Here is a 26,668-nt window from a genome sequence, read left to right on the forward strand (position 1 = left end):
ATCATAACTTTCAAGTATAAGGATGCATAAGAGCAAACAGTCCAATGCCCAATTTTACAACCACATCATATAAAAATGGTAAACTCTATTTTGAAGTTCTGTCTAATTGAACATGTGTTTGTTCTACTACTCTTATTGGAACACCTGACTCTTCCAAAAGTAGTGTGTATTTCTACTCAAGAATAAGGAAGTTGCTCAAGTGCCAACACTGCCATTTATCTTAAGTTTTCTTCATTTTTCCTGTTGTTCAAAGCCTACATATTATATATCTCTATATGGATAGATAATTAATTTCTAATCTCCTTTAATTTAAGGCTAATGCAACTTTTCACACTTCCTACTTATGGTGTGCTCTCCAATTTGTCCAGGTAGACTTCCTCACATCTGTCTCAGACTTAATTCATCTTTCTTGAACACGCTTCTTCTATTCTATTCTCCTTCCTGAAAGTAATATTTATGTACCCACAAAAAGATATCCAAGGAATAGCTAAAGGAGTAGAAAATTATACCAACACTATATTGTCTTTCTTTATAATACTGAGCACTGCTTTCCAATCAGCTAAGGAACTTCCTTCAACTACCAACAAGAAGATTAATGAATTATTCATCACAGATCAAAATTTAAAATTCTTGACAATATTTACAAAGGAAGAAAGTAGAAGTCAATGTGCATATTTTCAAAAAACTTTGTGTGGTTTTCGTATCATAAATAGCTGAACAATGGGAGTCAGTTGAGCATCAGGTCTCATATTGCTACAATTTAATAAAATTTTGGGGTTTTTTAATGCTGTGTATGATCATAATACTTATGATCTTAAAACTTATGCAAAAAACACATAGATTACCTTCTTTTTAGCTATATAACTTGCATCAACATGTGGTACTAAATATCAAAAGGGTAAATACGGTATACAAGTACTGTTTTCAAATAGAATTGCTGCTATAAAGTCAGTAATCTCAAGAAAGAGCAGATTGATATTTTTTAATAGCCTCTTTGATAATCATTAACAGGGAGAATGGATCTATTGCTGCACAGAATGAAAAATAAAATTCTTGCTGAAATTGAAAGCATTCCTGTTTTTTCATAGAATGTTTTGGAATAAAGATTAGAATTAAGACTTTTGAGTTCCTAAAGACAAACAGAAGTTGAAGAGAACAGCCTGATGTATGCCAATGGACTAAACAATGCAACCATTTCTCTGAAACATCCCTCAGCTACAAACACACACTATTTCCAGAGGATGAAATCTACTACATTCCCCTTTAAGATAAATAGCAAAAACTAAAGACATTATGAAGTGACAACTTTCAGTTCTGACTTGAGGCTACTAGTGATTATTCAGAGTCAAGTCCCATTCCAGCAGAACAGCTTCATGGTAGGTGTACGTAATTGTGTAATTCTGATCCTTTCTATCTGCCATGGAGAACACATTATGGATTAACATTTATTTATTAACCTAAACTTCTGTAACTGAACTGAACAGTCTCCCAGAAACCCTGAAATTACACAAGAATTTAGTTCTTCCTGCACATGGACTTTGGAGTACATTTGGAAAGGCAGAATTCATGAGGCAGTGACTAATGAGTCATACTGGAGGACAGTGACAGAGGACCACAGGGATCTGCTCTGCAATGTGTCACATTTAGTGTCTTTATCAGCGATTCTTTAAAAGGATGGTGTTTTTCAGGAGATCGGGCTTGTACAATTCTCTGGGCCTTTTGTTTTGACTGAAGAAGTAATTTTTGACAGACTGTGGAGACAATCTATTTGGTTTGGGCAGAACCATCAGAACAATGACTGCACTGCAATTTATAGGTGAGGAATTACAATACCCTATACCAAGACAGCACACCCAGCATGACTGCAACTATGCCAAGGGAGCTCTGCTTTGTATCACAGCACAAACCCCACCAATCTGTGAAGTTAACTCTCTTCTCTTGTTGTAACAAGGTTTATACTAACAGCTCCAGTTAGCCTCAGACATCACAAAATTTAAGAGTCTTAGATGACACGATTATGTCAATAGAAGTATTTATTGCAATGCACAGACACGTATACAGAAAAAAAAAAGAGAAATGAGAGTGCAATATGTGGTAATCCACACAAGAAGACAATGAAGAACACAAAAAGTTAGAGAATAAGTTGCCTAACACAGTCAGCCAAAATATGCTCACTGAGGTTCCAGTCCTGCAAGGTGTTAGAATCTTCGGAGAGCTGTCTCAAATCTCCTTGAGTTATGGGAGGTACATGGTCCAGCACCTCAAAGTATTAAATAAACATATTCAGAACTCTTATTTAAGAAGAAATTATACCATTATAATTACATTTATTTTCCTTCAATAAGCACTTGAGAAGGCATTCTGGAGAGGGAAATCATGAATACTGACTGAGTTATCAGGTTGTAAAAGCTGTCCTAAAAGCATGAATGCAAAGCGGATCACTTAGTGGTTTTGATATAAATAACAATCAGATTAAGCATTGAAGTACATGAGGACAAAAACAACATAATGGCAGGCTATCAAAATCGTCACAGCCTTCCAAAGCTGCCTCCTGGATAGGAATACAGAAGTCAAAAGAATAAATAAATATAAATGGGTTTAATCTTTGCTTATTGCTTTAATCCCAACCGAAGCTCCATACTTATAAGTGAATTAGCCTTGGTGATGAAGATTTACAGTAGCCAGGAAGTTTTTCCATATATGAGGAGGGATCAGTACAGCTGAAACTAATTATTTAATATGAGAATAATTATGCAGAAGTCAAAAATAGGGCAGACTGAAAAGAAAAAAACAAAACTAAGGAATGCCATCTATATTTAAAGGTTACTGAGAAAACATCCTGTGCTTGTGATGCCTTCAGGACTGACATGCTTCACAACTAATGGAGCTGGTATATCTTAAAATCAAAGTAGAGAGGAGAAAAACACACTGTATCACCTTGATGAGCAAAACACAAGTAGATTTCTATTTGAATTGTCCCTACTCTTTAAGAATACAATCACTCTATAAACATTCATTAAATATTTATTTTTAAAAAAAGAGGGAAATATAATGTGTGCAATTCCTAAATAATACACAAAACAGGTGGATTCAGTATAATGTCACTTTAATTTTTACAAGTCTTTTCATCTCTTCATTTTCCCTTGCTTGTCCATGATCTGGAAAACCTGTACAGAAGTGATGATCTGAAGGAGCTGTATTCATCTTCACTAGATGAACAGAAGGTAGCAAGTATCTATTGGAAATTAATCACATAAACCTGATCTGAAAGCTTTGTGTGGAAAATTTACTTTCTTTAATAAGTCAACTCATATCCCATCAGAGATGGTGTAGCACTATCAATTAATTAATAATTAATAATTAATAATTAATAATTAAGCAAGAAGTCAAATACCTGCCAAGTCCAGAGAGAGGAGATTATTAATTAGATTAGATAATAATTAACTTAACAGGAAAACAGCGTGATTAACAGAATAATGAAGGAAGAGAGAGGAACTGAAATTATTAAAAATGAGGTCAGAAACAGTGGTAAAATAAGATGTACAGGGCCAGAAGAATACAGCAAAACTCTAAGGGTATCACTCCTATTTCATAATTTCACTAATGTATTCGGTACAAAAAGGAATAAGACAGAAATGTGCCAAGGAGATGTGGTGACATGTTAGGGAAACTTTGCCTATGCAAAAAGATACCAAAAAGGCAAAAAGGAAGAACTGAATTACACTGAACACTAGAGAAGGAAATATGGGACTAAATACAACAGGAAGCCATGCAAGATTATACAGTTCAGAATGAATAAGACATAATTATTCATTCAAAGCTGGTCAATCTTATATTTGAAACTACACAAAAAGGAAAAAGACCTGAGTATAATATATAGTCATTGGACGACTGTGAAACAGTGGCATTATTTGGATATGACAACAGACAAGTGCGGAATGTGTAACAGAGGTATTTCCAAGAGAAAACTGGGGAAAAAATTAAGAGTTGCACTACTGTGTCAGGATCAATGACACTTTACCATCCATGGTCAAACCACTAATCAGACTCAGGGAAGACAGAGTCTTTTCACCTTTAAACGCTGAGCTGACAACCCATCCTTCCTCCAGCGAGTCATTTTCTGCTGATGGCCCATTGAGTCCCACTTGTGACTGATAAAATTACTGCATCCCATTGGAAGTTGTTCCAGGCAGGGGGAAGAGCCTAACATTTCTTACCAAGATAAAAACAGAGGTTTTGGGACACTAAGGTAGCCCCTTTCTCCACTGGACTCCAGAGGAAAACTGGATTTCTCCACATCACCACTAGACCTCCAGAGGGAAACTGCACCTTCTGCAGGAGCACTGCTCCAACTGAATCACATCTGTCTCTGCAGGAGGACTGCAGCCACCACTGAATGGGACTGCTACCAACACCCTGTCTGATGGGGTGTCAGGTTGTACTCTGACTTTGTCAGGGTTTGGAGTTTGTTTCTCTGTAGTACTGTATTTCTATTTTAATTTCCCTAGAAAAGAACTGTTGCTCCTAATTCCCATATCTTTGCCTGAAAGCCCCTTGATTTCAAAATCATAATAATTTGGAGGGAGGGGGTTTACATTCTCTTTTTCAAAGAGAAGTTCCTGCAGACACCTGTCCTCCAAACTAAAACAGCAACTTTTTGTTCTTTGTCCATATATAAGCTGCACCTGATTATAAGCCGCACTTTGGATTCGGACCGAAATTTTAGTCAAAATGGTGTGGCTTATAATCGTGAAATTACTGTATATTATATTATTGTTGGAGCACCAGAAAACTGGTTTCAATGACTTGGAGATGCAAACCATTCCTGTGTAATTACCCACTCTGGCAACATCATTATATATTATGAAAGACCAAGTATAAAAATCTACTAAAATAATTGAGTCAACCTGTAGTAAAATATTCCAATGCTTGCCAACACAGGGGTTTGTGTGGTTGGACAGTGGACTGAAACACAAAGGTGCTGAGCTGAGGAAACGGAACAGTGTTTTATATTTCTGTGTATGTTCAGGGATAAGAGGAATTGTATTTTACTGATTATCTGTCAAATGTACCTCCTGAGAGGTACATTTGCCAAGCTATTCTTTTGTTCTTCTGCATGAGGATTCAAAACACTAATTCACTATTTGCACAGACATTAATTCATACACCAAAACACATCAAATATTCTGTTGATTTCAATACACACACAGCATTGAACTCTTGAGGTTAGTTGGTAGAAAAACAATGAATGTCTGATAGAATCAGGAAGCTGGGGATCTTTCTTTCAGTCTTCCTGGTAAGAAATTTAGAGGCAAATACAACTGAAAACAACATTTCTCTCTTCTCTGGGCTTGATATCAAGCATAACATGTCTATAGTGACAGTGGATCCTTTTCAAGACCCAGTCATTAATCTGTGTTTCAAAATTATTTTAGGGAAAATAATGCTTATTAGATTTCTTTTTAAAAGTTGCTATTTGATTAAAAATGTGAATATTCCTGTAATTTCCTTAAAGTGTCCCAGCACCTGGACCTCCATCTTGAATCTCCAGAAGAGTCTAGCTGGAGAACTAATGGCAGAACAACACGGGCATGCCATGTCTAGGTGAAACAAATTAACCCAGCTAAATTGATTTGCATTCATATATAGAGGTCAATCTCTACCTCACCTAAAGCTTTAACTTCAGAGTGCAAACTCTGGCATTCATTAAATATTAGGCAGTGGCATGGATCACAGTTCTGGCTCTCCAGACTTATGAAGAATTAAGATTCATATTCTGAGACACACCATCCGAATAGACAATGTTGTAATACAAAAAGTAAGTCTAAAAGTCTGAGTATCTGTGTGTAGAGTCATTTGTGGACCATCAGGAAGAGACTGGTGGTCAAGAAATCCTAGTGGATTTGTAACATATATCTTAGAAGGATACTAGCACAAACTCAACTTAGGTCACCAGCATAAGGTAGTAGTTTAGTAAGAGAAAAGACATTCCTTTCTGGCATGTAGGTCTCCTGGTTGAAGAAGAAAGCCCATAAATTAATTGTGGAAGAAAAAATTGCAATTTAAGTTTAAACACAAAATCTCAAGTTTTATGAGTGAGGATTTTTTTTATCTTTTATGTTAGTTTTGTAAAACTTCTATCAGGAGATTAATTTAGGTAACAAAGTAATTTAATAAAAATACTGTCCTTATCTGAACAGCTCTTTTTACTGTGCTTAATTTTGCAACACTTCAAGGTTTGTTAGCTCAGTTCTGAGCAAGACTTTTTGAAAGTTTTTCATGATAACTCCCTGAAGGACTGAGAAGTGAATAAGTTTGAGTCTGGTCTTTTTTAACACAGTGTCCTTATGGGGGCAATTATTGAATTTTTTGATCTGGCCTAGGATGTTTCTGTAGTGAAATCTAGTGGGCTACCAAAACTACCGAAGATTTTTAAACGCCTTCACTCTAAACAGGCAACCTCAGCACTGAAACTCTCTGTCTCACATGAAAAGAGACAACTTTCCAAATTTACCAGTCTGTCAAACCATTTCTATGTGATTAAAATTACTAAAAAAACAATGACACTACAATTACAGACTAATATCAGTCAAATTTAACACTGCAATAAATTTATTTCAATAGACACAACACAAATAAACTTTACAGTCAGCTATGGGGTATTTTGTTATACTGTTAGAAAAAATTTTATTTTTTCTTTTCCAAACTCAAAACACTACAAAGCATGATCTGAGCCTTCTCATTTCCTTTTCCCATTCTGATTAATGTTCTTACATTTATTAGACAGAAAACTAATGAAGAACAAATAGGAAGCAAGACTACAAATCCATGAATAGTGCAAAGAAAGTGAATAGAGAACAACCTTTCATTCTTCAGCATAAGATACAGAGCACTCAAGGACAAGCAAATAAATGGAACTATAAATGGAAATATGATTTCATCACCCATCACTAACACTCCATAGTGAAACTCATTGCCAAAGAACTTTGTGGAAAATTAATATTGACATGCATTATAAAAAAGGCAAGACAACTTTATGAATAGCATGTCTGCTGGCCAAAAGAATGGTGTGCCTGCCATCTCCCCCTGCTTGCCAGAAGTGGACAGGCTAAAGCAAAGCCACACTTGTCTTGCTTCTCATTTATTTTCCTAAGCATCCACTACTTACCACTTCCAGGTACAAGTTTTTAGAGATTTAGAGATGCACAATTTGCTAGTTTTCTCTTTACAAAATAGACGCTAAGGTAAATGTTAAAAATTGAAATGTCTGAATATATTTCATTATTAATTTATTTTATTATGAATTTATTTCATTTATATACATTGGAATAATATTTGCAGGAATTAAAAACTACAGTAATTTCACGAATACAAGCCGCACTGTTTTGACCAAAATTTTGCTCCCATACCGGGAATGCAGCTAATATTCAGGTGCGGCCAATATGTGAATAATTTTCTGACATTTTCAACCCTGGGAGTGCAAACCAAGTCAGTGCAAACTGCAAAGTCGAGCTCCTGCCGGTAAAACCCAGCATTTAGGTGGTTGTTACAAATTGGTTACTCTGTTGCGCGGCAGGTGGAGCTGCTCCGTGCAGGCAGCACAGGGGGTGGGGAAGGCAGGGCAGCTCTCTCCGGCTGGCCCCGCGGCTCGGGGGAAGGCGGGCAGCTCTCTCCGCTTGGCCCTGCAGCTCGGGGGGCTCCCGTCCCCACGTGCCGCCGTCACAGGAGCAGGCAGGCTACATCCCCGGCTCCCATCGCCGCCGCAGGTGCCGGCGGGCTCTGTGCCCCCCCTGCCGCCACGGGGCAGCGCCGGGTCGGGGTGACCGAGTCCAGCGGTGGTGGCGGCCGGCCCTGAGCGGCCCCGCCAAGCGGCAGCGCCGAGCTGGGCCACTCAGCCCTATTGGCAGCCCCGAGTCCTCATGGCCTGAGCCGAGCCAGTAAACCCCGCCATGCCGCAGTTCTGTTACTATTTGGGAACTTTGTTGCATGCGGGTCCTCGCTGCGAACACAGAGCAGCTTATACTCAGGTGTGGCTTATTTATGGATAAAAACCAAAATGTTTGCCAACACCAGGCGATGCAGCTTATACTCAGTGCAGCTTGTCTTCGTGAATTTACTGTAATTCAATAAAAATTTAGAAAACATTTTTACTGGCAAGAAATCACTTGTTCAAGAACTAATTTAGGGAGACAATTCTCATGTCCAACTACTTTTATATTAAGAACAAATGTTGCCTGGTATTGAAAGCATTTCATTACACAGCTCAGGTACCTTATCTGGAGATAATTTTTAACAGATTCCCACTTGCTCTGTAAAAGTAAGTTCTTAGGCACTCACCTGCTTACCACAGGAGGAATTTCATCAGTGAACTAAAATCAGTTTAAACAAAATGCATTTTCTATCACTTGACACCCCAATCAACTGATACAGACTGTGATGAAGTTTAAGGAAGACTGTTTACCATGTGTTGTATCTATCTCTCTTTTAAAGGAAAAAATGTAGTTTAAGATCCAAAGATAATTAACTAATTCTTTCAGTAAGTTATGCATATAAAAAAAAAATATTAAGAATTGGCACCCTGTGGCATTCAGTACTCATCTCTGGTATTTCTAAAAACAACAGGCTACTTCAGCAGCCAAGTGCATATTACTTGCAAAAATGTGTATGTATAGTCTACTATTAATAAATGTAATATACTGACAAAAAAAATCAGGACTGCCCTGCTGCAGTTTTGCTATCATTTGAAAGGCCAGTAGAAAGGCCCAAAAGTTTCTTGGGAAATCATGTACCACAATATGCTTCCTGCATTTCTTCAGCACAGCAATTTGGCCAGGGACATGGAAGTGCAAGCAACCTAAAACAAGCTCTATTCACACCAAAGTGGCAGTTTTAGTGGAGAGATAGAGACCTGCTCAATCACAAACTACTGCTTTTTAACACCTCAAAATTTATTGCTTGCAGGATCCCATATCCTAACTCAAAACTGAGAGTCATTTGACTTAAACAGCTCATGAGGTCAAAACACACTGGTTTTAGAACAACCTCAGAAAATGTGAATTACTCCCAAGTAGGAAGCATTTTGTGATCCTACCCCAATATTAACAGAAATGTTTTTCTCAATAATCATATGGTAACATTTTCACCTGCACTTACCCTGTTCAAAAAGAAATTTCTAATTTCACAGTCAAAACCACCACAAAAACAGGCTATATTTTTCTTAAGGGATATCTGACCTATCACCAGAAAACTACACTGCAGTGTACATCTGGAAATTCTCAATACCCAACTATAGAAATTAGAGCTGATGATTTAGAAGATATTTTAAAATCAAGAACAATTACTAAAATACATAAACATGGATTAATGAGCATGGTTTTGACCCCTAGTGGGAGGTTATCTTTGCGGTCAGTAAACTGAAAATGTTCTTGTTTCTATTTTTCCCCCCACACACAACTAAACTTGAATTCTGCCTGAAACATGCAGTTCATGACTTCAAGGTTCATCTTGCAGCTGATATATTCACAGTCGATACTGTTGATTCTAAAAGGAGTCTAACTCAAAAGGTTTGGCTCTATAGGAGGACTTAATATTTTTAAAGAGACATCCTGGACTTGATTTGCACAGAGAGACAATCCTGACAGTACGTCTATGTTATGAAATGGAGTGCAGCACAGTGATCCCTAAACAAGCAGAGATCCAAGACACCACTTCATGAAGAGGGGGAGAGCACAGTACACAAGTAGCTTAAACAGCAAAGTTACCTGCATTATAAGCTTTGCATGCTGCTGAAAGAAGTCACCACACCAAGCCACTCAGCACTTTTCTGTCCAGAATTAACAAGAGCCAGTTTTGCGTTCAAAAATGAAAGAAAATATGATTGAAGTCAAGAGATTGCCAAGATTGCAGCTCAGGTGTCTCCCGCCTCATTGTTATACCCCAACATACTTAAACCACTCTGATGCTGCTTCTGGTGTTTTTAAAGCATCCTTTCCCACAAAAAAATAAGCTGTGCCATGCTGAACAAACCAATTCTCTTAAGAGTTGGCCTCAATAATCCTTCCAACTCAGAATGTTCTCTGTGTGTGATTCTGTGTGAAATCAACAGCGTAGAAGTCCCTCTAAATGTTTAACTGAACTAGAAACAGCCACATCATCAAAAAAAGCCTTGTCAGTATACTCCAAACACATTTAGGACATGACATCTATCAGTTTCACCAAAACATGCGTGGAATTGTGACATTATTAAGGAAGCAAAGGATACCACCTGCACAAAGTACAGCCAGAAGTTAGAGAAATGAATTTTGAACTAAAAAAGATACTGCCCACAAGGAAGAAACGGAAATGTTTGGTCTCTAGGCCACCGACTACTGAAAAAAAAAGCAGATATGCTTTAGAAGGTTAATTCCGAGAGGGGCAACTCTGAGGATTCCCACTGCAAGAAAGTGCCCAATTCTGATTTAGTAGTCAGAGAATCCAATGAATACTGCATTTGGGGTTATCAGCTTTTGAAAATCCCCCATTCTATTAGTAGCTTCTGTTAGTGTCCCTATGTGATATCTGCCTCTTCCCATCTACATCTATGAGGACTCCATATGTAGAATTCACACCCATGGATTTGGTGGTTGAAGGGTGTACCTGCTCCACACAGCGAAGATGATCTACTGATCCCAGAACAGTCTCCAAAAGCCTGGCCTGTCTCAGAGGGCTAGGGAAGCACCATGTAATCTTTTCCCATACCCCAGAAAGAGGTATCACAATAAAACTGAGCTAATATCATTCACACTGCAAACCCTGCCTCTCAGCATACAGGATAAGCTCAAATACAGCACAAAGCTGACATAGCTGCACTGTCCGGTTGCCCTACTGCTGGTGACATCTAGGTCATGAACTTCAGCACTTCACACAACTCCAAGTTGTCCAATGAAACTGGTCATGTTTGGATTGCAGAGATGTTTGGTTTCCCCTTTATCCCTCACAGCAACTCAACAAAAGCCACTGAACTATGAGGCAGTCAGTAAAAGAAGTTGCAGAGTGAAAATAAAGAGGTAGAGCAAAGAAAGAGATGATATAAAAAAAAAATAAAATGTGAGAAAGCCTCCACCACCTCCACGTCAATTTTAATGAAATGCAGATTGGCATAGTTATCACATAAAACCATAAACAGAGACAAATTATGTATAAACAGCACAACTAAAGGTTGATTGAAGTGTTAAAGATCAGGACTGGTAATATGTAATTAGTCACGATTGAATCACTTAAGACTAACTGTGGGTGCATAGAGTCTCAGAGGAATGGGCTGTAATTTTGTAGTTTATTGGTATTTATGTCAATAAACAGTTCCTTGAATTTCAATTTTCACTGTTTTTGCCAGTAGCTACTGTTTCTGAAATACCACCGTTCAACTCAAGCATTGTGTTTGGCCCAAACTCACAAAGTAGTGGCCCCCTTTCAGGTAATGAAACCAAGAGTTCAACTTAAAATTTATCATCTGGGGTCCTCAAAATGTATCTAGTATCTAATTATGCATAAATAGCCATTTATAAACATTAATAACTGATAATTATGTGAGAAAAAAATAGTTCTAGGTAAGCTTCTAGCGTTTGTAAAGTTATGGAACTTCCCTTAGTAAAACAACGTGTACTGTTTCTCTAGTAAAGTTGTTCTAGTTTTCTGTGTTACTGCATTAGCCAAGCAAGTAAGAAAAAAAGTAGAAGAAAATAAAAGGAAATAGAAGAACTCTCTGGGATTTTTGTTTGTTTAATAAATATAGCTTTAGTATTCTTTATATCTTTACTTCTGAAGCACAATTTCATTCCCTGAAAAAACTTGAAAAACATTTATAGTCAAAGACAAGGAAAAGCAACATTTAAAATAGAAAAGAAAAATCAGACTTAAGGCAGTGATTCTACATACAACTCATAATTTGAAGTACTGCATTTTTTTTCTCATTCCCAGTGTAAAACATTCAGTCTGTAAAAATTAGGTGGCTTAGGTATCAAAAGTGGTATTTTTAAAAACTGCAGAAAAAAATTACTTTGTATTATTAGTCTTAAATGATAGTCATAATAAAAATTAAACACAAGCAAAAAATGAAAGCTCTAAGAGTGAAAGAGAAATGTACACATGCAGTAGACATCAAGAGAGGATTCCTGACATTCAGGTAATATTTTCTTCTGAGTATAACAAATATTTTCTTGAAAAATCATTCTTCTTTCTCAAATTTTTCATCATGCTTTTGTTTTAAAGCTTTCCATGCAAGTTGCTAAAGAGAATATTCATCTTAAAATATTATTGTATATGCTCTTTTTTGCTATGTGATCAGATTTTTCAAATACAATCCACCACAAAAAAGAAGCTACACTATACACATTCAACACGTATTAACAGTCATTATCTCATACAGAAGAATAGGTATTCTCTGTCAGAAGTGCTGAGAGAAGACAAGACCATTTACAAATCTGAAAAATCACTAGGTATTCTGATTGTGGAAGTACGGGGCCAATTCATGGAACTAATGTAACTAGACTAGATAAACTTACTAGTTGATTTATTTTCTAGCACACTTATCAACACTGAAATATATTTTAGCATCCACTAAGACAGAAAAGTTCCACTTTTTGACTGCATGCATACTAAGATAACTGCAGAATTTGATTTGTAGTCTAAAAACAGTCTTAGCAACTCCAATTGATAAAACATACATTTCTCAAAAAATCATTACCTTAGATTCTGCAGCAGAGAAATGGTGTGTGGCAGCAATCCATATTTCCATTAGCAAGGAAGATCAGCTTTCACCACTGGTCTCATGGAACTCCACTTGGACCACAGAACTTCCTCACCTGAAGAAGGGACTTACAGATCCAAAGTTCAATACAGGACATTTAGCAGTTGAAGAGTTTTTAGTTTTTCATCTCAAATATTTAATTACAGAACTTCCTTTTCAGGGATGTGTCCTATTGGTACTTATTATTTTAAGAGACTTTTCTTTCCACTTTTTCATATTCAGTGCAAATGTGAGGAAATGCCTGTTTTCCATTCAGATAGAAGGACTGTAACAATTTAAATTGCATTTTTCTGTTTAAATTACATCTGTGGCTCAAATTCAAACTTCTGGATTTATGCTATACTGAAAGGAATGAAGAAACAGCCATACTCACAGTGTGCTTTCTGGCACATCCACCCTCCAGCTCTTCCAGAGGCCATCTCACAGCTGACAAGCAGTTTTCATGTGGAGGTTCTTCATCGTCTACATGGGCTTTCAGGATCACACTTGAGGCTTCACTGAGTGCAAGAAAAATAAATCTGATCCCCAGAAGTGCCTTAGAAAGGCAGGACTTGCTTTCTGGTCTCTCAAAACAGTGTTTTGAAAAATCATACCCACACAGATAGGGACTCATTATTAGCCTAGTTCTCACAGTTCTTAGAAAACAACCCTTCAAGGAGCTTTTGTCCTCTTCACCACTGTCCTCTTTATACAACTTTTTCCAGCACACTACTTCTCCTTATAGAAAGATTCCTTTTTCAAGTAACTACACGAATCTGAGCAGCTCTCAGTGCTGCTTTATGTCTGTAGCTACTTTTTCTAAATGATTCCATTTGCTTATGTCCATAATTTGGTGAGATAATTAAACCCTTTTCACAGTAAAGTTGTAAATTTAAGAGATTGTACTTGGTATGGCCCAAAGGTCAACAATAAAAAGTAAGGGTATGTTTATTTATGTCCCAGTAGTCTGTAATTTTTTATGCTATTTTACATGTGCATAAAACCACTTACAGATCCATATTCAAGGCTGCTGGATAGAATGTACTTTTTGGTTGTTGTTGCTTGACAGTCCCTGAGTCTTTGAAACAAGCAGTTCCTCACTGAATCTTTGGACTGGTTTTTGCTGTTCACTACTGTTCACTGTTTATGTAAATGTCTTTCCAACATATTGTCCATCCTTATTTTTTATCTGCCTCAGACTGCTAGGCTTCTGCTATGTCTATAAAAAAACAAAGAGAGAGATAAAGTCAATGCTTTTTGTCAGTACACATGGCATCTCAGAAAATGAATTGTAGCACTGCACATTATTAGATGTGCAGGTAATGATGTATTCCCCCTGCCAAACTCTTCACAGATAATAAAAATTACATGCTTATTGTAGACACACTAATTATGTGTAGTTATAGACCAAAAAAAAAATTGAATGCCTCCCTGAGGTGTAGATTAGTCTGTATTGAATGCTGCCTTTGGCAAGGCATTTGGGAATTTTATTTTCATTTTCTTAACAGTAAATTAGAAATATATTTGAAAACCATTAAATTTGAAATACAGCCAGTGAAGCTGATGAATTAAATTGATAGTGGAGTTTCTCCACCATCTATTCTTGACTGAAAAGAAGGAAATTATTTCTTTGGTTTGCACAATGTGATTTCAGTGTTTCATAAAACAAGAGTATCTAGAGATGACAGACAAGACCAGGACTGTGCCAGTGGCTGTAGAAACATATATAACTGTAGTTCCTTTTCAACAGCTCAATAAAAAGTGACTTTGTATATACTCTTTTCTTTACTAATAATAGCAAAGGAACATCCAAGGGGATAAAAAGCCTTGGTCCTACATCAGGATAGGCCTCTGACAAGCTGCAATTTCCAAACAAGCCCTAAGAATTGTAAGCACACAGGCTATCACAGGTTGTGAGTGAGTTCCTGCCTGGCTTTAGCATTGCAGAGGACATTCTATCACAGTCCTCCAGACAGCCTGCTTCGTGCATAAGTCTGGGTTTCCAGGCTTATGTTTTGTTACATCAGATTTGTTCAGCTAACAAAAGGTATATCTTTCTGATTGGTTTGGCCTACAACTGGTATGTGGCATGGCCCTGACAAAAATAAACCAGTAAATCTGCAGAAAAATCTTTTTCAAGCTGTTAAAAAAGTTCAGAAAACAGATCAAACCACTGAAAACTCTCCTACCTCTTAAAAAGAAAGAACTGTGCTGAGCATCTCAAAATGCACAGCTTAATTAGGAAAAAAATGCAATGGACCTTTAATTTAAGAGAATGTCCTCTCTGAATAGACTTAGTAGTAACTGTAGCTAAAAGAACCAGAAAACAAAAGGAGAAGCACCATTAGTTCTAAACATCTTCTTTATTTGTACTTCACATGAGATAAAGGGAAGACTCTCAACCACACAAATTCATCAAGGAGTGGTTTTGGCCTTTTCTTTGTGTCCAGCACTAGCTGGGAGCCCTGGTCCATGGCCAAGGCCATGCACAGCTGGCAAACACAGTCAGCCACTGCCTGGGTAGTCTGAAGCATTCCCAAGCTCTGGCACTTCCGTACAACCACACACTCCCTGTGAAAGAGCATTGTTCTACATGGGTTTTTTTCTGGAAAAAGTTCTTTAACAGATGATTCAAGACGCAGCACATGGAATCCACACACAGGGCAGTAGAGTTTCAGCCAGGTAAGGAGGGACAGCAGGTGGAGCAGGGAAGAAGATGTGTAAATCATTGAAGACCTTAAAAGTAACTCTGGGACCCAGTGGGACAGTGTGCAACCTTGGAATCCGGTGCTCAGAAACAAAATAGACACTGAGCTAAGACACCTTCTCAATATGATCTGGCTAGATGCCAACCTACAGTATTTAAACTGCATCCGGCTGAAGTCATGGGGATTTTCGTATCTGAATTTGAGTCCCGAGAACTTCCCATTCTGCAGTCAGAGGTGCAGACAGAGTTCAGAACCATCTGCACTGCCAGCCCCAGTTCATCCTCTGTTAAGTGAACTCTCCTCTAGAAAGTAAAGATCAACTGTAGAAACCAGGTGTAGCTACAGCAATGTGAAGCAAGACCTTGTTTCCATTTTTTCTGTTTTTAGTAGAGTTGCTACCAGCAGCAACATTCTGCTGGAGCTGTCAGCAGAGAACATTTCTTCTTGTGCTCACACACTCAGTTTAAAGAAAAATAAACATCTGTTGCTCTCGTCTTTGTCTAGTGCATTTATGAAGGCTCATTATTTTATTCTTTCTGTCACTACAACTTCCCTCTCTTCATAAAAACTATTGCTGAAAATGCCTATAATGTAAATCAGTCATTCTGGGCAGAAAGATTTAATTTTCAATTCCCATTTTCATACTTATTTAAAATAACGACAAAACCCTTAAAGATACGGTCATTGTTGATTATAATTATTCTATAAACAGATTGCCATTTTGCACCTGTCACTTAGATTACAAGAAAAAATAACAGAAAATTATTACATAGTCAATAAAGAAAAATATGCTTCCGGTCACAATACTGCATACCGCTTTCGTCTAATGGAGGAGTGTTAAAGGAACTAGCAGTCCCCAAGCCAGTCCATTTCACAGAACAAATTAAACTTGGATACAATTAAGTTCTCCTGGCAGAGAGCATAATCACTGTTTTCTAAAATGCTTTATCACCTAACCTGCTCTGAACTCTCATGTTGCTTTGAACTTTCTTCTTTACAGGACTCAGGCATAAGGGGAATCTTCCATTTCATGGAAGGGGTAATGGCATGATTATACTAAAAGCACTTACAGAAACACAAGGGAAAACATGTTAAAAAAAATAAAAAAATAACAACTCTATATATTACTTTGGTATGTTCAAACTCTGTAGCCAAAATAACATTTTGTTAATCAACTGTATCTCTGCAAACCTACCCACAGCTAATACAAGAAATGTGCTACAAAAATATCAATCTAGCAACACAAGTTAATATTAAAATATATCTCAAGAAAGTTGGTTTGGATAAACATTTTTCATGTCTTTTTCTGTTGGTACCTAAGTGAAAATCATTCAAGCTGTCTTGAGTTATAATACAGGATATGACCAAAAGTATCTATTCTATCACTATCTGTTGTGACCAGGTGGAGACAATTATCCTTATCTCCATGGGAGATACTCTGCTAATGAGCCATCCATTGAAACCAGGCAGGGCATTGTTCTTTATCTTTTCACAACCCACCCTTCCTCCAGGAACATATCTTCTGTTAGTGGCCCATTGAGTCCCACTGCATGACTGATAAAATTACTTCATCCCATTGGGAGATGCTCCACCCAGGGGGAAGAGCCAAGCCTTTCCTACCGAGATAAAAACTGAGATTTTGGGACACCAAGGTGTCCCTTTTCCACTGGATCCCAGAGGAAAACCGGACTTCTCCACATCATCACTGGACCTTCGGAGGGAAACTGCACCTTCTACAGGAGCACTGCTTCAACTGAACCACATCTGTCACTGCAAGGGGACATTTAATGGACTGCTACCAACACCCTGCCTGACGAGGTGTCAGGTTGTACTCTGACTTTGTCAGTGTTTGGGGCTTGTTCTTTGTAGTACTGTATTTCTATTTTAATTTCCCTAGTAAAGAACTTGTTATTCCTAATTCCCATATCTTTGCCTGAAAGCCCCTTGATTTCAAAATTATAATAATTTGGAGGGAGGGGGTTTACATTGTCCATTTCAAAGAGAGGTTCCTGACTTTCTTAGCAGACACCTGTCCTCCAAACCAGGATACAAGCTTATCCAGGCAAAGAAATCTTACATACAAGACATAATATATAAGAAGTATGTCAGTACACAAACTGACATAACATATAAGAAGTTAGAGTGAGAAATCATGTATTAAGAAATGATTAGCTAATCATTTGGTCCAGTTTTGGGTTTTAAGCATCTGAATTGCCCAGTTTCACCTTGAATTTAATTATTTACCTATAGAGCACTATTGTTTAGTCAGCTATCCTTCCCTCCCAGCCTCTCTGTTTACATGTAACATAAGGTAATCACCTGTATCAGAAAGGTACTAATAAGAATAAATATTAACTTGATTCTCTTTAAAACTGAATATATGAAAAGAGATTTGCAGCATGACCTTGCAAGCGAAGGTATCAGACATGAATGGGGATCAAAAAACTGAAAATTAAGGAGCTGCATTTTACAAACCTCTTAAGAGACCTTTAGAGTTAAGGAAGCCCAAGGATATAGCTCTCTTTTCCAAAGAATTTTGAGCCAAGATGAGAAAGTCCACAAGTTCCTATAATTTGCCACAGATTTATGGATTACTGAGAAAGTAGGTGCTAAAAAGGATTAATTCCTGATTTACATATTCCACTAGTAAAGTGGCAAGGTCTTATGGAACAAACACAACAGCTGCAAATTACGTAATTATGTATCTGTATGCAAATTTGCAGACATCTCCTAAATGCTGAAATACTATTTGCAATGCTAATTAAGTGCTTTTTATTACCTCTGCATAATTCCTACATGTGATCCTGTGCCAGATGTCACTGTCACTTGGAAAGCCTTTATTGTTAGGTTAGCTGAGGCAGCAAGCATTAACACTGCTCATAAAAATCCTACTTTTAATTAAATTTCCTGCAGTGTCTCAATAATTGCTCATTGTCTTCCGGTCCAAATCAAGTTGTTGATTTCTTTTTTCAAATTGCACATCATAACTTCCAATGCATGGAAGTCTTCCTTCTCCACCTCAGCAATATTAAATATAGTAAAAAGGAAAGAAAAGACAGGAAAAGTAACAATGCCAATATCAGTTCCTTATGGAAGTTTATGCAGCAAAGATTAAGAGAAAGACAAATAAGGGGTACTGATTTTGAAAAATTTTAAACTCTCTCTATGCAGAAAGAACTTATATGGAGATTGTAATCAATTAGTGGCATCAGTGAATCACTCCTTCCCATTGTAACTCTTATAATCAGAGTAAGTTGCAAGCCAAGACCATACTTCCTCCTAAACCATTCTTATGAAAGGCCTGATTTAAGCAATGTCTTCCACATAAATTTCTTGATCTTAGTCCAAATGTCTGAACAAGGATGCCAAAGAGAAAAACAATGGTGAGAAGAAGCAAGCAAGAAAATTAACTATTTCTTCCTCTGAAAAAAGCAACTCTCAATTTGTTACTTTTAGTAGTCCAGGATCTAATAGAATGTAACTGAAGCAATAAAACAAGTACTTCACTTCTGTCTTCTTAAAACAAGCTTAGTAAAAACTTTATGATACCCTTGATTTAGACCACTGTACTACAACACTTTAAGCCATGAAGTAATGACAGATCTCTCATGGGCAGTTACAGGATTGCAGTCTTTTTAAAGACTTAGATGGCCAACCTTTTCTGACTGAACCACGTTGTTGTTTACAGAAGCATGATACTCTGCTGTGTGCTCTCCCATCTTGGCTAGGCTTCTCAATACACTCATCAAAGACCGTGGCACCGAGTAATAAAGGACACTACAGAAAGAATTTTACCTGCAGTTAAGAGTGAAACATCAGATTAGACTTCTCCACAAAACAAATAAATATTGCTATAGGCTAGTCACAAAGCTGAATCTTCCAAAACGTCTCATTATTTAGAGTTTACTACTACACAAGTTGCTGATGGAATCACTTTTTGACAAGGTATATAAAATTATACTTGGTACAAACTAGTCATCATACCTTACCTGGCTCAGCTCAGAATAAATCTGGGACTAAGGTGGATTAGACTCTAGCCTTTTTGTCCCTCTTCCACTTTATAGTATTTTCCATCAAAATTATTACCTCCGAGATTTAGGAGTATCAGTGTCAGATTATAACATCATTGTACTTCTCCTGGAGGTTGGCTCAAGGCCTGTGTAACCAAAGTGGAAGAAAGATGCAGGAATTTTTTTTTTCCTAGGACCTGATTAAAAAAAATAATTCGCAATAAATTTTGTTAGGTCAAAAGTTGTCATAAATTAGGGCTAGCTAACTCTATCTAGCAAGTCATCTATTGAGAACATTAAAGAAATCTGCATTACTTTCATCTGACTGAGGTCCAGTTTTATGTACAAGCCTTATCCAACAACTCTCCATTGCAAATTGGCTAGAAGCTTGGTGTCTGAACTGAAAAAGAGAATGAACACCCTCTAATTCACACCATATGTGTGTCAGCTGTCTACAGGACTGGTCCTTTAGAAGACCAATCTAGATCTAATCTCAATTGCTTGATTTTGGGAACTTCATCCTCATTCCATGGGTTTAATGTGAGGATTAAAATACTCAAAACATTCATGTGGATACTACTGCCACCTGTGCTTTTATTTCTTCCTGTTTCTTTGTCAGCCAAGCTTTCTTTCAAAATATTCTGAAAAGCTGGGTTCTGTACTGGCTAGAGTACATAGGAACACATAGTTGGAAAAGAGCTCCAAGATCATTGAGTCCAACTTTTGACCAAATAGGAATAATAGTTCAGTACCAGCCTGTAATGGTTTTGAAAGCAAAACCAGTGAGAGACTCCAAGTCAGAAATACAATTTAATAGGAAAACAAAAGAGAAAAATAAAATACATGCAATAGTACAAAAGAAAAACCACTGACAGAGTCAGAATACAACCTGACACCCCGCTAGTTACCGTGGTGGCAGCAGTCCTGTCGAATGGTGGCTGCAGTTCTCCTGGAGTGACAGATGTGGTTCAGTTACAACAGTGCTCCTGTACAAGGGTGCAGCTCTCCTCTGAAGGTCCAGCAATGATGTGGAAAGGTCCAGTTTTCCTCTGGGATCCAGTGGAAAAAGGCTGCTTTGGCGTTCCAAATCTCAGTTTTTATCAAAGTAGGAAATGTTTGGCTCCTCCCCCTGGGTGGAGCATCTCACAATGGGATGATGTAACTTTATCAGTCATGCAATAAGACTCAATGGGCCATTAACAGAAGATATGTTCCTGGAGGAAGGGTGGGTCATGGGAAAGATAAAGAACATGGACTCACCTGGTTCTTAACAGATGGCCTATTAACAGAATGTATCTCCTACGGACATAAGGATTACTGCCCCACCTGGTTTCAGCAGATGGTGAGAGAATACATACTTTTGGGCATATCTTTACATCGTAACCTAGGACACAGGCCATTCACAAATTCACTGCTTGGTATTTACAATTAACCAAAGTGCTTCAACTCCTCTAGGCTCACCAGAAGACAGGTAAAAATTATTACTCTAGAATGTTTCAAATTCTGAAGAACAAAATAGAAGCAGCTAGAAATGGTCACTGAAATACTACTTCTACATCTACTGCTAGTAAACATTATTAGAGCACTAGGTTAAAAAGTGGCATGAAACTCTAAAATAATGAATAAACTGTATGAGTTTAACATTAATCTGTGTTCTAAAAATGTTTGTGTAATAGTGGCATAGTTATATTCCAGAAAGATCTAAAATGATAAAATGTGTAAATACCAAATGCAAACAGTAGAATGGTACAATCCTGTGGTTTTGAAATTTGAGACGTTAACTTCTTTCAAATCTTTCTTCAGTCTGTATTTTCTCATCTTATTTAATTGCCTGGTTACTAAGTCTAAATAGCAGTGATTTGAGTTCATCCAAAGAAAAACGAAAGGTAGACAATTGAGATTTTTTTTTTAACTGTTCACAGTCTCTTCCTTTTTCTGTTTTGTTTTTTTTTTTTTTGGTTGGTTGGTTAGTTGGTTTTATGGGGGTTTTTTGTTTTTTTGTTTTTGTTTTTGTTTTTGTTTTCCTTGATGCTCATATTCATTTTACAATTTCTGCATTGCCTTATCATGGATTTAGCATTTCAGTCTGGACTTTTCCAACTGCCAATTCAGTCTCTCGAAGGATTTTCATTACAGATATGCTGCTACTGGTTTACATTAAGATGGTCAGTATCTCAGCAGTTCCATCAAAATTCTCCTTTACTCTGTTTCAGTAACTATGCCCATTACAGCTGCTTTCAAACAAGTGCACATAGAGCATGTACAAATGAAATATCAAACTAAAACATTAGCAATAATAAACTATTGCAATACCAGTACCCACCTAAGTTACAAAGTAGGGTTTAAATGACAGGTACTACTCTTCTGCATCCCAGAAAATCAAATTACATAACTGAAAGCAGTCAAAGTCCAGAATCTGTATTTAACTATCTAATTTTAGGAAATCAAGTCTTAAGCCACTGGTCCAAATGTTAATCATTGCCTGATCTTGACTCACTTAGTTCAGTCCCATAAATTCTACTCCCTCTCTGCTGTATAATACATTATAATGCAGACAACATTAATACATCATTTGTCACTGTCGTCTATGTATTCATTATCTAAGGAAGGGCCTCAAGTCACTGGTCTTTTCATATTTCCAGAAATGTCATAGGGATTTCCGCACATGAACTGACTTTTCCATCCATTTCCTTCTGAAAAGTGAGGACAAAAATGCAATCGAAGTAAGTTAACAACATTCCTTATACAGTACCTTTGTACTGGTTCAACAGAAATTCTGTTTTCAATAAAAGCAGCTACTGCTGAACATTTGCAGTGAGTCTAAATAACTTAGGCATCCACTCCTTGAGCTATGTGAATAATTATTTTGGAGAGTTTTCTGGTTGATTTAATAAAATAAACCACTTTGAAACATTTGTAAAAATTAAAATGAGGATACTGGATTATATTATGCACTGTGCTATAAAAAAATAAATGTATATGATTTCAAATTCAGCTGAATTCTGAAACCAAAGTAGATAGGTCTCATTTTAACAAAACTGAACTGAAATACATAGGTTTTCTCAATTCTTTTATTCAGGAAAAAATAAAAATTCAAGGGTCAATCTGCACAGTTTTAATAAAGTTTGTTTCCTGAAAAATTTCACTTGGACTCCCATAACTTCTATTACAAACTGGAGAATTTAATTTCTTTTACCACCTCTAAAAATACCATCTGAAGTTGCTATAGGTGTGAAAAAGATAATAAATATCACCAAAGCAATCTTGAGCAGTAGGGAGATTCAGAGTACCAAGATCTAAAGAACAAATTAATCTTGGCTACTGCTCAGCTGCTTCCCAGCAAGCTGGCTCCAGGAATTCTTTGCTCTTTTGAGATCACAGCATTCTATTTATTTCTTTTCAGCAAGAAAAGTTCCCATTTAGTGATGTTTCTAAAAGTATATCCAAGAAAACTTATGAATCACTAATAGTTAAGCTTCATACAATCAAATTATGAAACCAAGGGTCACTCAAATTTCTAGGATTAGGAAAAGTCATCTGATAATATTTTAAGACTAGTTTTTTTCCTGCAGCAAGTTGTTTAGACTACTACCAAAAAGAGAAAAGTTTATTTTTTAATACTCCAAGAAAAACTTGTATGTCCAGTATACTGCTCATGCATAAGAGTTTAGAAGCAGTACTGCAGAGGAAGGGAACTAGAATGGTAAGTGTGATGATTCAGAAACCTGATAGCCATGCTAACCAGAAGACAAGAACATATCTAACTGTTTTTTTTCTATGAACATTAAAAATAAAAATATTGTACAGGTGACACAAATATGGATGAGGTTTAAGAGCAGCTGAAAGGATGAACCTGAATTATAACACTCCAGAAAGAAAGGTACTGTTGTAACAAGCCATTTATTTGTTTCCCTAAGGAAATCCTAAATGGAAGTACCAAAGATCATTTGGATTATCACAGAATATTTTAACATGGATATCTGTACTCAAATACTTGTAAATTTCAGTAATCTTGCCCCAAAGACTTTCACTATCTAAACACCTGAAGACTCAGAAATAAGCTAGTCATGGCTTCATATTTGAGGTGAAATATGACACACAGTATGAAGGCTAAAGATACTATTTTAATTTTCCAGCAAAGCCTGCAAAACTGTGAACTGAAAAAGGAAAGTTTAAGAGGAATTGAGATATAAAAAAATCTTTTTGAAATTTATCAAACAGAGGAACCACTTGGCCATTTCTACCTACAACAAAAAGTTGGTATTGTTAGGAACACAGATGTATTCATATGAAAGTCACATAAGGCCAGGGAGAGCCCTGGGATTTTTTTCAACTTTAAGACATGAAAAAGAAGCCACAGTATATGACTAAAAGCGAAAGGTATCCCCAGCTGTTTTTTAAAAGCTTCCAGAAATAAACCTCAGATTCAGCCAGTGTTAATAGGGTCAGAATTTCCATGCCAAGCACTGATACCAAAGGGACTGAAGAAAAGAGATGTAGTTCTAATGTACTAATAATGACTTGTCTCCTTAGATTTTTATAAAATGTCATGCATTCAGTTCCCCAGCCTTTCTGCTTCAATACTCACAGGAGTCCTCTGCTGTGAGCAGGACAACTGGCACACCAGAAGCACCAGGTAACACTAGCACAAATGAACTCTAGAGGAATATATTATTTGCCAGCCATCTAGTCTTTCTTCATACATATTTTCAACTGCACAGCACCTGAAGCTGTGAAACTGACAGCCTTTGCTGCAAGGCTTTTGGGAAAAAACATACATACAAAAATTTTTTGGGAAAAAAAAATTACATATACTTCCAATTTTATTGTAAGGAAGTTATTTGCATTGTTTCATAAATCTAGTGCATGGCCCAGTCTTTCTGTAAGTCTCACAGGCAGTACAGATTCATTATCATGCCTCCTTTTTCGTTTGCATATTCTGGTGTAGAGAGACCTGAACTCTGTCAGCAGTTTTCTGAATGTGTCACGGTAATTTTAAGCTGCTTTTATTCAAATAAAAGAGTTAAGATGAAAGACATATACAGAAATAATTTATCTTCAAGCTGGAAATACTGTTCAAATAATTCCTTAACTATTCTTGCACTTCATTCATCCTATAAAGCAATTTTCTTCAGTCTGTTACAGAGTCTACGATACAGGAATAGGCTTTCCATTTATGCTTCTAATGGTTTCCAAGGAGATCTAACCTGCCATTCTTACAGTTGAAGGTCTTATAGTTTTGGTATGAAAGTCTTTTCATTCATTAATTAGTTATTATGCTGAAGTCAAATCCATTATGGGATCTGGACAGAGATGCTTCTGTTGTCCCTTTCAGCTTTCTCTTAGCTTGTTTTGTTCTTGAGAGGAGAAACCACTTTTGAACCATCTTTCTGTGTCAGTAAGAATCTCAGGCAGGCAGAATAAGATATGGATTTTGTCAAATGCAGCTACCCCTACCCTGTGTTTATTGAGTGCTGGCATATCTTTACAATAATTATAATAGAAAACAAAAATCTTAGAATACAAACAGGTCAATTACGTCCTTCTCTCTGCAGTAGAGGGGACCTTAATCTTGTTACACATGTGTCCTGAAGGGAGTCAGAGAGAACTTGCTGGTAAATCTGAGCCTTTTCCAACACAACTCACCTAACTACAAACAGTCCTCAGCACTTCATGTATGTACTAAAAATCATCTTCTGCTTTTCTTTCTCAAACAGAATAGCATACCACTAATAAGAATCAAAGTCAGTAGATCCCCAGAAGTTCTGATGGCAAGATAACATTCTTCTGGTCATCAAGATTTACCTTAATAAGATTAACACTGTCTCTTGCTTCACCTGTACTGGTTCCAGCCCTGCACACGGATTCTGATGTAGAGGAAAATTAAGTAACAGAAGGTCACTCTGCCCATTTCCATTTCATTTGAATGAACCCTTGGAGGTTCAGACATGGTAGGAAGTGTGTGAGTTCTTGAGAATCCTGAAAATGTTAAACCTCTCCCTAGACACTGCAACTGAACTCTTTCAAATTTCCAAAAGCCGCTCTGTGTCTTAATATAATTAGAGTAATCTTGGTATCCTTGCTTCCTACAGCTGTTCCTAACGACTGCAAGTAACCTGTCAGAAAACTCAGTTCCCTGGTAGAAAGAGAAGACTGACAGATGGTGAATAAATTCAAGGCTAGTTTATTTTTATAACTGGAAAATAACTTTCAGACGTCCTGGTGGTCTACAGATTTTTTCCAGGTCTTTTCTATTTTTATGAAAGATAAAATATGACTTGGATTCAATGATCAGGCAATTTAATTTCAGCCAAATTGCAGAGAAAAGTAAATGCCAGGTCTTATTCTAAACTTTAACCTACTGAGCCACTGTGATATTTATCTTATGTAAAAATTATTGCAATAATAATAATATTTTCTGGTTTATAACTGATTTACCAGGAAATTAATATTTGGTTTTATGAACACATTAAGCAGATGGTACCTATTGTTGAAATTATCCCATAAAAGTATGTGTATTTAGACTTGGTTACAATGCAATCCATTAGACCCTTTCAAAGGACTGGTGTAGGGATTTTTTTTCTTTAACAAGACATTTCGAATCTATAGCATACAACCTTGGAGTTAACTGAGGTGACTCCATAGATACATTAATTTAAAAATTATTGCTGTAACCATTTTCCCTCAGAAGGAGGAAAGAAAAGAGGAGTATTAATGTAAATAACTTGCACAGTTAGATTTCTGATCTCTCATTAGTTTCATCACAATCCCTGATAAACTGAATTGCTGTTTTAAAAGTTAAAGAATGGAGTAGAAACTCATGACCCCATTGAAGTTACCATTAAACTTGCCTTTAGTTTCTGCAAAGCTTCAATATCCTTCAAATAATGCTCTTGAAGCAATCATGTTATCTGGAAGAAACTTGCAGAGTACTGCTGCCATTCTTCTACAATTTAAACATTCCATTCCACGAGAATTCCCTCTGAAATTCACTGCAAACTGCCCTTGACTAATATGAATTATATAATAACTGCTCATGTACTTCTGCCTGGTTTTAAGACAGACTTTTTCATACTCTATCATTACTTCAGACTCAGTATCAATACTCAATATCAGTCAGTCACTGAAACTGTGTGGAGCTAGAAAAAAAAAACTTCAGGAATTTCAAATTAATTCTGTATTTCCTA

At 36.8% G+C, this 26,668-nt stretch overlaps 1 long non-coding RNA gene across 1 annotated transcript in view; it reads right to left on the reverse strand.

Moving 5' to 3' along the window:
* Positions 1–13,793: 13,793 nt before the first annotated feature.
* Positions 13,794–26,668, reverse strand: part of LOC116996724 — a 190,253-nt gene continuing 177,378 nt past the window's right edge. Inside the window, exon 3 of the long non-coding RNA XR_004418012.1 lies at positions 13,794–13,982. This is a non-coding gene — a long non-coding RNA (uncharacterized LOC116996724). The remainder of the gene's footprint in view (positions 13,983–26,668) is intronic.

This window comes from Catharus ustulatus, chromosome 5, assembly GCF_009819885.2.
Source record: "Catharus ustulatus isolate bCatUst1 chromosome 5, bCatUst1.pri.v2, whole genome shotgun sequence".
NCBI lineage: Eukaryota > Metazoa > Chordata > Aves > Passeriformes > Turdidae > Catharus > Catharus ustulatus.